This window comes from Palaemon carinicauda, chromosome 44 (assembly GCF_036898095.1).
Source record: "Palaemon carinicauda isolate YSFRI2023 chromosome 44, ASM3689809v2, whole genome shotgun sequence".
NCBI lineage: Eukaryota > Metazoa > Arthropoda > Malacostraca > Decapoda > Palaemonidae > Palaemon > Palaemon carinicauda.
The window spans coordinates 9010403-9020402 of record NC_090768.1 but is presented as its reverse complement, the minus strand read 5'-3'; the positions used below and the strand labels follow the sequence as shown (position 1 = coordinate 9020402).

The window sequence follows — 10000 nt, the reverse complement described above, 5'->3', positions numbered from 1 at the left end:
AATTCACAATAATTATACATTTTCTTATTTTCAGAGGTAGTTTGTTCCAGCAAACTGGGCCCCTTATTGCCATTGAGCGTGAACCCAAATCCGTTCGATACCTGTCTACATATAGATTTTCAGCCCTTTTAATCAAGGCATCTAGATTATCTATTTTATCAGCCAAAAGAACTTGGGTGTCATCAGCATATTGAATTATCAGGCAGTTTTCTATGTATTTAATCATATCATTAACGTAGACTGAAAACAGAATTGAGCCTAGGACAGATCCCAGTGGGACCCCAAATTCAACCTTTTCAATACAAGAATTTACGTCTCCTAATCTAACTACCTGACTTCTATCCTTCAAGTAATCCTGAAACCAGGAAGTATCAATGTAATGTTCCTTAAGCGATTTACACAATTCATCATGGTTGACACTATCAAATGCCTTTGATAGGTCGCATAAAATTAATATGGAAACTTTTTTTCCATCAACATTTTTATAAATTTCATCTGTTAATTTCATCAAAGCTGATTTTGTTGATAAATCTTTACGGAATCCATGCTAAGTGTTAGAAATCAAATTATTTTTTTCTAGATGTTCCATTAACTGCTTACATAAAATCTTTTCTATTACTTTAGATATTACTGGAAGGATAGAAACATGTCTATAATTACCAGGGTCGTCCTTGTCTCCTTTCTTGTGAAGAGGGTCTACGAGGGGTTGTTTCCAAATAAAAGGATATTTTCCAGTTACAATCGATGTATTTATGATAACCGTATATAATATGCAATAACTGTAAGGGAATCTTTTAGAAAACTAGTAGGAATACCATCCGTCCCGTAAGCATTACTATTATTCAAACTCTTAACTGTTAATATTATTGTTTCTACTGTAACTGGTTGAGGTCTAAACAATCTTATATTATTACCAAAATTAGTTTGAGTGGTTCTAATATCTTCATTTTCGTACTTTTGTAGAATTTCCTGCGTTTTACCATAAGTTATATTTCCTACATTAGCAAAGTATTGGTTAAATTGATCTGCTCTAGCTTTTGGGCTGTCGTATTCAATCTTTTTAATGGTTTTAGTAGATACAATATTATTCATAATTTTCCATGTTTCTTTACGAGATTTACTTTTCTTGATTTTGTCCTTGTTATAATAAGCTTTGGCAGTACGCATCTTAGAATTGATGAGTTTTTTCATTTCCTTATACGCATTGTTCAGATTTTCATCATGTCTATTTTGTTTAAGCTTTTCTTGCATTTTGTCCCTTTCAACCATACTGTTTTTGAGATCATCGTCTATGCAAGGCGCACTGGGTCTCCTTATTTCTCTCGTGGTTATTGGGGCACATTTATCTAAGGCACTATTATATAACTACATTGAAAATTCCTGTTTGAATATCTGTGTCATCAGTGTGCGTGATTGTATCTAAAATTAGTTTTTGGTCTAGCAATGTATTGCACAATAAATCTGCAGAATAATATTTTAAATACCCAGAGGTTACCGTGACTGGTTTACGCTTTGGCTTCTTAATATCTATGATAACTGAAATATGTACATGGTCAGCTACAATACTTGGATTTACCTCGATGTTAATAACACTTTCCTGCTTGTTAGTTATTAAAACGTCTAGTAGTGTGGATGAGATGGGGTTAACTCTAGTAGGTTTATTAATCATTTGATTTAATTTGGTGACTCTTATAATATTATGCATCTTTGCTGAACCTAACATCAAATCATCATTTAGAGCACCTATCACAGAAATTGATTTATTCTTTAAAGAAACCATTCTCAGACATTCCAAAATATAGTTAAAAGTATCATTTGAAGCATGCGGATGTCTATACAAGCAACCAATGATAACAGAAGGTAGCTTACGAGATTGTACAGAGAGCCAAACCTCTTCTACCCCCTCTTCTCTTTGAACATTAAGATTACAAATATTAACAGAAAGATTATTTTTCACATAAATACAACAACCTCCACCTCTTCCTTTGTCACATCTATATATTGTATAATTAGGAAATTCAACGAGTGAATCGACAACATTCGGGGTTAACCAAGTCTCAGTTAAACATAATATATCAATATTTCTGTTTAATAGCATTAATTGAATTTCACAAATCTTACTAAGGAGAGAGAGAGAGAGAGAGAGAGAGAGAGAGAGAGAGAGAGAGAGAGAGAGAGAGAGAGAGAGAGAGATGGTTAAATGAAGTCTGTGATCCAGTCGGACAAAGAAGATAGGGATGCCGCTCAAAGCCTTCATCATCTATTACCACATTCTATTCAGTCAATGAATAGGCCTATACAATCCACTGAACAGGAATACATCTAAGCCTACTACAATCAACAGTGGTTATCCCAGCACGAGCCTTTCCGAACATAAAAGATCGCCCTGACTTCCTCGCCCAAACAATGCGTCCATTATTTTCAAGGTGTGAAGGGTCTAGTTCACGAGGAACATTCTGCTCCACAAGACTTCTCAGGTTTTCAAAAATGTCTGGGTACATTTTCTTGGAGAGAAAATGGCTTCTATTTCTTTTTAGACATGGATCTAATAAATTCAGAATTCATTCATAGTATTACTGACATATTTCATTCCATGTTTGACAACAAAAAGGGGTTTGTAGAGACAAATTTGTTGTCATTAATTCATTACACACTCAATACCACTATTTCATTGATATAGTTTACGTATATTAAACTTAAAAGGCATGCTTGTGTTAGTCCTTTTACATATTTAACCGTTGATTACACCCACAACAACCGCTCCCCCTCCACACACACACACACACACACACACACACACACACACATATATATATATAAATATATATATATATATATATATATATATATATATATATATACGTACACACACACACACACATATATATATATATATATATATATATATATATATATATATACATACACACACACACACACACACATATATATATATATACATACACACACACACAAATATATATATATATATATATATATATATATATATATATATATATATGTATATATATATATATACATATATATATGTATATGTATATATATATATATATATATATATATATATATATATATATATATATATATATATATATATACATATATAATATAGTGTGTTTGCCCCCGTAGACGACAGATAGTTATGTAACCTGACAAACAGTTACGTATAAATGGAATGGTGCATTAAACAGATTTGTATTTGGCATCCAAACACCTTTCTTTGTCCAACATAGGATGTAATCTGTCCATATTATTAGTGCTAAGCATCTGTCAAGAGTGATTAAATTTCACTGCACGAATAATGTGAAAAAAGGAGGGAGAGAGAGAGAGAGAGAGAGAGAGAGAGAGAGAGAGAGAGAGAGAGAGAGAGAGAGAGAGAGAGTATCTGCAGCGACTCAATAGTCCTCAAACGTCATGTGGGACGGAGTCTTCCTAGAAGCTACATAAGGCCACAGTACCTTAAAGAGTTCATGCGATGGGAATCAAGAGGATATATGGCTGATGTGACAAGTGATGAGATAAAAACTAACACCGAGCAAGGATGAAGGGACAAAGGCGGTCAAGGCCTGGGTAATGTGAAATAGAGGCAAAGACACGACAATGGAGGTTTGTGACAGTATGTTCGTCTTACTTTTCTATTCTATCTTTTTTGACTCTTGGTTTCTTGGTTCGTATGATCTCAGCGTTGACTTATTTCTCAAAGATGCTCACTTATACCGTCAGCATTGAAATAAAGATGGATTCACGATCATTTAAAGTAAATTTTCTTATATAATTAGTCGAAAAATTTTGTGATAATGGACACATTGAAATATTTTCAATATATTTGTATCACTAATTCTTCAATTAGAAAGTTTGCGTATAGCATGTATTTTATGCGAGTTTTAAATAAACCTAAATACCACGATTATCTTGTTAATTAAATCTATTCAAAATCTCTCTCTCTCTCTCTCTCTCTCTCTCTCTCTGTCCAGGGCAAAAGGAAGATGAGAATCCTTTCCCTCGGGATATAATCACTTTGTCCAATTCTTCCACTGTCGGATTCTGTTAACTCCTCACTTTCTTCGTGTCTAGGTTGAGGTATAAAAGGGACTTGACCATTTTCATCCATCTGATATAAACTGCTCATCATATGAAGCATCCATGTCACTGTAGAATATTTCAAAGTGCATTGTGTCTTTCTGAATCCTTACTCTATTGATAAGAATAAGACTTAAAGATATAATATGAAAATACTATTCATTATAAGCATCATCTATCACTAGTAATAATAATAATAATAATATGGGAAAAAATAATTGCAAGTTGCCAAAAATGTTTTCACTAAGATCATCTAATTAGATTGGTCTTAAATTCTTCTTTTCTCTAATGAGATTATTCCTAAAATCTTGTTTTCGCTATCTCTAAATTCCCTTCCTTACGTTGCTAGCTCTACCACCTGCTACCATAAACTCTTAAGAAGACGCAGGTGCAACGCAACGTCCGCCACCCACCGACACAGGCCAGACCCCTTGTCGTAACATTGTCCCTTCTCTTCACTTCGGAATCATCATCAACATTTTACAACCTGTATTACAGCAAAGCCAGCTGCCTGAGTTGGAAGTCTGTATTGATTTTATTGTCATTCACTTTGCCAGCCCAATACCTTCGTTAGATGTCCCAGTCTACATGTGGCGTTCTATTTTCAGTTTCATTTTCCAAACTGACCATCTATCCCCGCAATAATGATAAGTTTATTAGTTATTTATTAGATAATTCATTTCAACGTCTTCTAAGAAGGTATATCTCAATTAGAACGCCAGACGTGACACTGAAACCACCGATGAGTAATTACCATGAACCATCGTAAACGCTCTTGTAACTTCTCTTAATGACCCACTCCGCCTCTAATTGCTCGTTCCGGTGCGGGCAGTACCAGTGGCCTTGACATCGTCGCAACCAGAGGTTGTGGGACCCTGCCAAAAATTCTCATCCTGGATTGGATGAAGTCTCAAAACGTCCCTCTTTTACAGGCTGCAGGACGTGGAGGGTTTTCGAAGCTTTGACCTTCGAAAAGTCTTTGTGGGAGAAACCTGAGACGCCAACCTTTCGGGATAAGATGCCATTAAAAGGGACTGACTTAAGCCATTACCAAGTCTCTTTACTAGCAGAGAGAGAGAGAGAGAGAGAGAGAGAGAGAGAGAGAGAGAGAGAGAGAGAGAGAGAGAGAATGATTTTCTCTTTCAATCTCAATGGCCGGGGATTATGACCACACACAATAACGTACCTTTTTGGTCTTATGATAAGCCTAAATGTATAGGATACATAATTTCTTTATCGTATAAAGAATGTGTACGCTAAGCCCGGCGATATGCCGAGGTTGCGACCCCTCTCTGTTGCGGACACGGTAAACTTGATTTAGCCAGTTAACCGGGGTCGTAAAAAGGACATAAATAAGTGATGCGAGATTGTTTGTCCAAACAAACCGCCGCTTTATCGACTGTATCGGGCACCGAAGTCTAATATCTTAAGTGATCTAACACCAAGAGGAGACTGTTCTGTCTCCACAAGCAAATGCTTTATTCAATTTTTATTTGTTTTAGTTTGAGAACTGGTTCGGAAGTATTTCAAAACCCCGTCATCCTAACATCGAATAAAAGAACAGAACTCCACATTTAAGAGAGAAGTGAGTGCGTGATAAAAATTCTGAAGAACCCTCATTTATTCATTCGTCATTACATGCAGAATAAAAGCCTGAATACATTTAATAGATCTTTTGTGAACTTGTTTGGCACGCCTATCTCTGGCATGAAAACGGAGAACTCGATTACACAGCAATTTTCAAAGGTTTTATCGTCCACCGACAAAAAAAATTTGGATAACGTAACTTCGAGTTTAAACAAGTGCCACGTACACATAAGAGTCTGATGAACAAGATGGTTACTCTAAACTGGATCCGGTTCATCGCATAGTAATGTTCACCTAACAACACTTTTCGGGACCACAATTACTGCCTCCCTGGGGTAAAATTCTCGGTTTTATCGGAAATTTCGTCATTGGCGATGACCGACAAAGGCGTCAAAATGCGTTTCTAAAAGGGGTCAATGGAGGTATGCAAGCCACACGTGAAAGGGCACCTAGGGTCAAATTGAAGTCCTTCATGCGCTAGGCGTCTCTATTAGGATAACACCGTATCCGAGGCCAGAATATTAAAACATTTACTTCAGACATTGACAGGAAATACAAGGTTGAAGAGACCTGTGGTTTTCAGTACTGGAAAAGTGTAGGCCTCAAGGATCGTTAGATCGTTGTAGTAGGTTGGCCAGGGCACCAGCCACCCGTTGAGATACTACCGCTAGAGAGATATGGGGTCTTTTGACTGGCCAGACAGTACTACATTGGATCATCCTCTCTGGTTACGGTTCATTTTCCCTTTGCCTACATGCACACTGAATAGTCTGGCATATTCTTTACATATTCTCCTCTATCCTCATACACCTGACAACACAGGTTACCAAACAATTCTTCATCACCCAAGGGGTTACTGCACTGTAATTGTTCAGTGCCACTTTCCTCTTGGTAAGGGTAGAAGAGACTCTTTAGCTATGGTAAGCAGCTCTTCTAGGAGAAGGACACTCCAAAATCAAACCACTGTTCTCTAGTCTTGGGTAGTGCCATAGCCTCTGTACCATGGCCTTTCACTGTCTTGGGTTAGAGTTCTCTTGCTTGAGGGTACACTCGAGCACACTCTCCTATCTTATTTCTCTTCCTCTTGTTTTGTTGAAGTTTTTATAGTTTATATAGGAGATATTTATTGTTGTTACTCTTCTTAGAATATTTTATTTTCCTTTTTTCCTTTCCGCACTGAGCTATTTTCCCTGTTGGAGCCCCTGGGCTTATAGCATACTGCTTTTCCAACTAGGGTTGTAGCTTAGTAAGTAATAATAATAATAATAATAATAGAGCAAATATTGTTTCGTTATATTATGAAGATCATCAATATTAGTAGAAGAAAATTTGTTACTTCTTAATACATGTCAGTCAGTAGCACCATAGTTAGAACTAATATTGTATCATTAAAAATTGTATAAATTCATCAGATAATTCTTGATCACTATACCCATGCGGGGGCCTATATCATTTATATTTCCCATTATACCATTTAGGATATGATATAACTTATTCATGTCTATTAGTGCTTCATGAATTTTTTTTTTTTATCGTAGTATTCAGTTTTCTCCTTCCTTAGCAAGTTTTTATTCTGGCACAACGATTTTCTATTACCTCCATGCACTTTGCTTTAAACCAATTCCACTTTCGCCTCTTTATCTCTTTCACATTAATATCTGATACAATATTATACATCAAATCGCTTAAAACTCAATCCAACGTATGCCCAGTCAAAATAATTGTACATTCAACATTAATAACTAATAGACATGATTCCAATAGCTCACTAAAGCCAGCAGCATCACGATTTGATGCGTCATTCATCCAAAGAATGAAATCTTCAGTTAAATAATTTTGTTGTAGCCATGTCAATCATCTCAATAAGCATACCGAACTCCTCATACAGACATTTGCATTTGCTCTCGGTTTGTTAACTATAACGATACATGTTTTTTGTGTGTAAAGTTTATTTCCATACATTACACCAAAGTCCATTTCTTTTAGCGAGGCAGATTTGCACTGACTCACAACGGTGCCCTTTTAGCTCGGAAAAGTTTCCTGATCGCTGATTGGTTAGAATTATCTTGTCCAACCAATCAGCGGTCAGGAAACTTTTCCGAGCTAAAAGGGCATGTCCAAACCACTGAAGTTGTCCTCCACACTCTTCTCTCAATATTTTCCATCCATCTCAGCTTTGCCCTACCAACTGGTCTTCTGCTTTGGGGTCTCCATTCCAAGAATACATGGATATCGTTCTCCCATTCTTTTGACATGACCAAACCACTGAAGTTGTCCGCTTTCAATAAAGTAAAAAAATCCCCTCCACTCCACCCTCTTATATATAGAATTCACCTTCATTTTACAAGATTAATGTAATGATTTTGAAAGCACCGCTGCGAGTCGGTGCAAATATGCCTCGCTAAAAGAAATGGACTATAGTTCTTTTTATCATCTTGAGGCATAGCGTATGAGAACGAAGAGCCCGACCACCCCTTACCCAGCTATATCTCAGAATATGAAAGAGAGCATGTGTATCGGGGTCATTTCAGCTATTATATATTGTCGAAATCATTTACCCACGTTTCAGATATCGGTAAAATGTTGAAACATTTCTATTTTATCAATGCTTTTATTTGTACTGTGTAATCTTATTTCCAACAGATAGCATATTTACATAGCCACAGTTTGTGACGCCATTAGTATCCATGTTCCTTATTCTCTGCTAGTCTCGCCAGTTCCATATCCAAAGCTTTGCAATTTATCATGTTCACCATATGATCATTTTTTTCAAACTTATTGCCATTTATACATTTTACTTCTTAAGTATTACATTCCGCGATGTTATGATTTACTGCACATTTTCCACAAACTTTATCATCATTCTTGAGTTTAGTCTTGTCCAAAATGTCCATATCTTTGAAAGCATCATACTCTTATTTAATTGAATTCATTAACTATATCTAAAGCTCATACCATTTGTCCTATGAGAGATATCTTGTACTTCTGTATCAGGGGTCAATCCATCTGGGAAAATTCTGTTCTTTTTATCTGTATTGCTAAGAAAAGACCCACCTACTGTTTGTATTTGAAAGGAAAGGCCTCATGATTGACACGGTCAAAGGCTGCACTAAAATAAAGGCCAATCATACGAACTTCTTGACCACAATCAAGGGATTTCTGTACAACATTGTAAAGTGTAAGAAGGCCATCACATGCTCTTGGCAAGGTCTTTGCAAAAGCCAAATTGCAAACTATGGAACAGATTGCTACCTTCAGTATACTTATTAGGACGTTTTGTCAAAAGACGTTCAAAAAGTTTAGATAATACGGGAGTTATGGAAACTGGGTGGCAATCAACAGTGTTAAAGTTACCTCTAACACATTTACCTTACGAAGTAATAATACAAATTCTCCAATAACGTGTGTGTGCGTGTGCGTGCGCACGTGCGTACACTGACGATCCTAGAGACAAGACTGCTACTAAGAGCAGATGTAAGTGGGCTTGAGTTGTTGAGGAACTTTAGGGAAAATCATGTAAATTTCTAAAACTTTCTTTTGGTAGGTGTGCTGAACTCGAACAATAATAATAATAATAATAATAATAATAATAATAATAATAATAATAATAATAATAATAATAATTTTACTGTTAATATTAACAATAATAATAATAATATGTGGAGGAATATGAGCAATATGTAATGCATGCAGCGATATTAATCCTGCTATTGAAAATTATCGCTTTTAAAGGTCGTCACCCACTGTTTTGATGGTTTAAAGTAACTCCATTAGGTTGTTTGTTTATATATATACATATATATATATATATATATATATATATATATATATATATATATATATGTGTGTGTGTGTAGATCTGTCCATTTATTTACTATGCGTATATGTATATATATATATATATATATATATATATATATATATATATATATGTATATATATATATATACATTATGTATATATATGTCCATATATACGTATATATATATATATATATATATATATATATATATATAGATAGATAGATAGATATTTATATATTTGTCTACATATACACATATATGTATATAATGTGTATATATATATAATGTATAAATACACACACACACATATATATTTATATATATATATATATATATATATATATATACATATATATTATGTGTTTGCACCAATGCTTTAGAGAACCAGACAGCAATTTATGTGCGTTTGTACCTACATACATACATATAGAAAAGGAGTCATATTCCTCCTTGAATTATAGTGTGATTGAGCCCAAAAAGATGACGACACAAGAAAGGCAAAGCTAGTT

The 10000-nt window shown here is 35.0% G+C and overlaps 1 protein-coding gene across 3 annotated transcripts in view; it reads right to left on the bottom strand.

The window, feature by feature from the left end:
• Positions 1–10000, bottom strand: part of LOC137634570 (uncharacterized) — a 183448-nt gene that overhangs the window by 9461 nt on the left and 163987 nt on the right. The window lies entirely within an intron of this gene.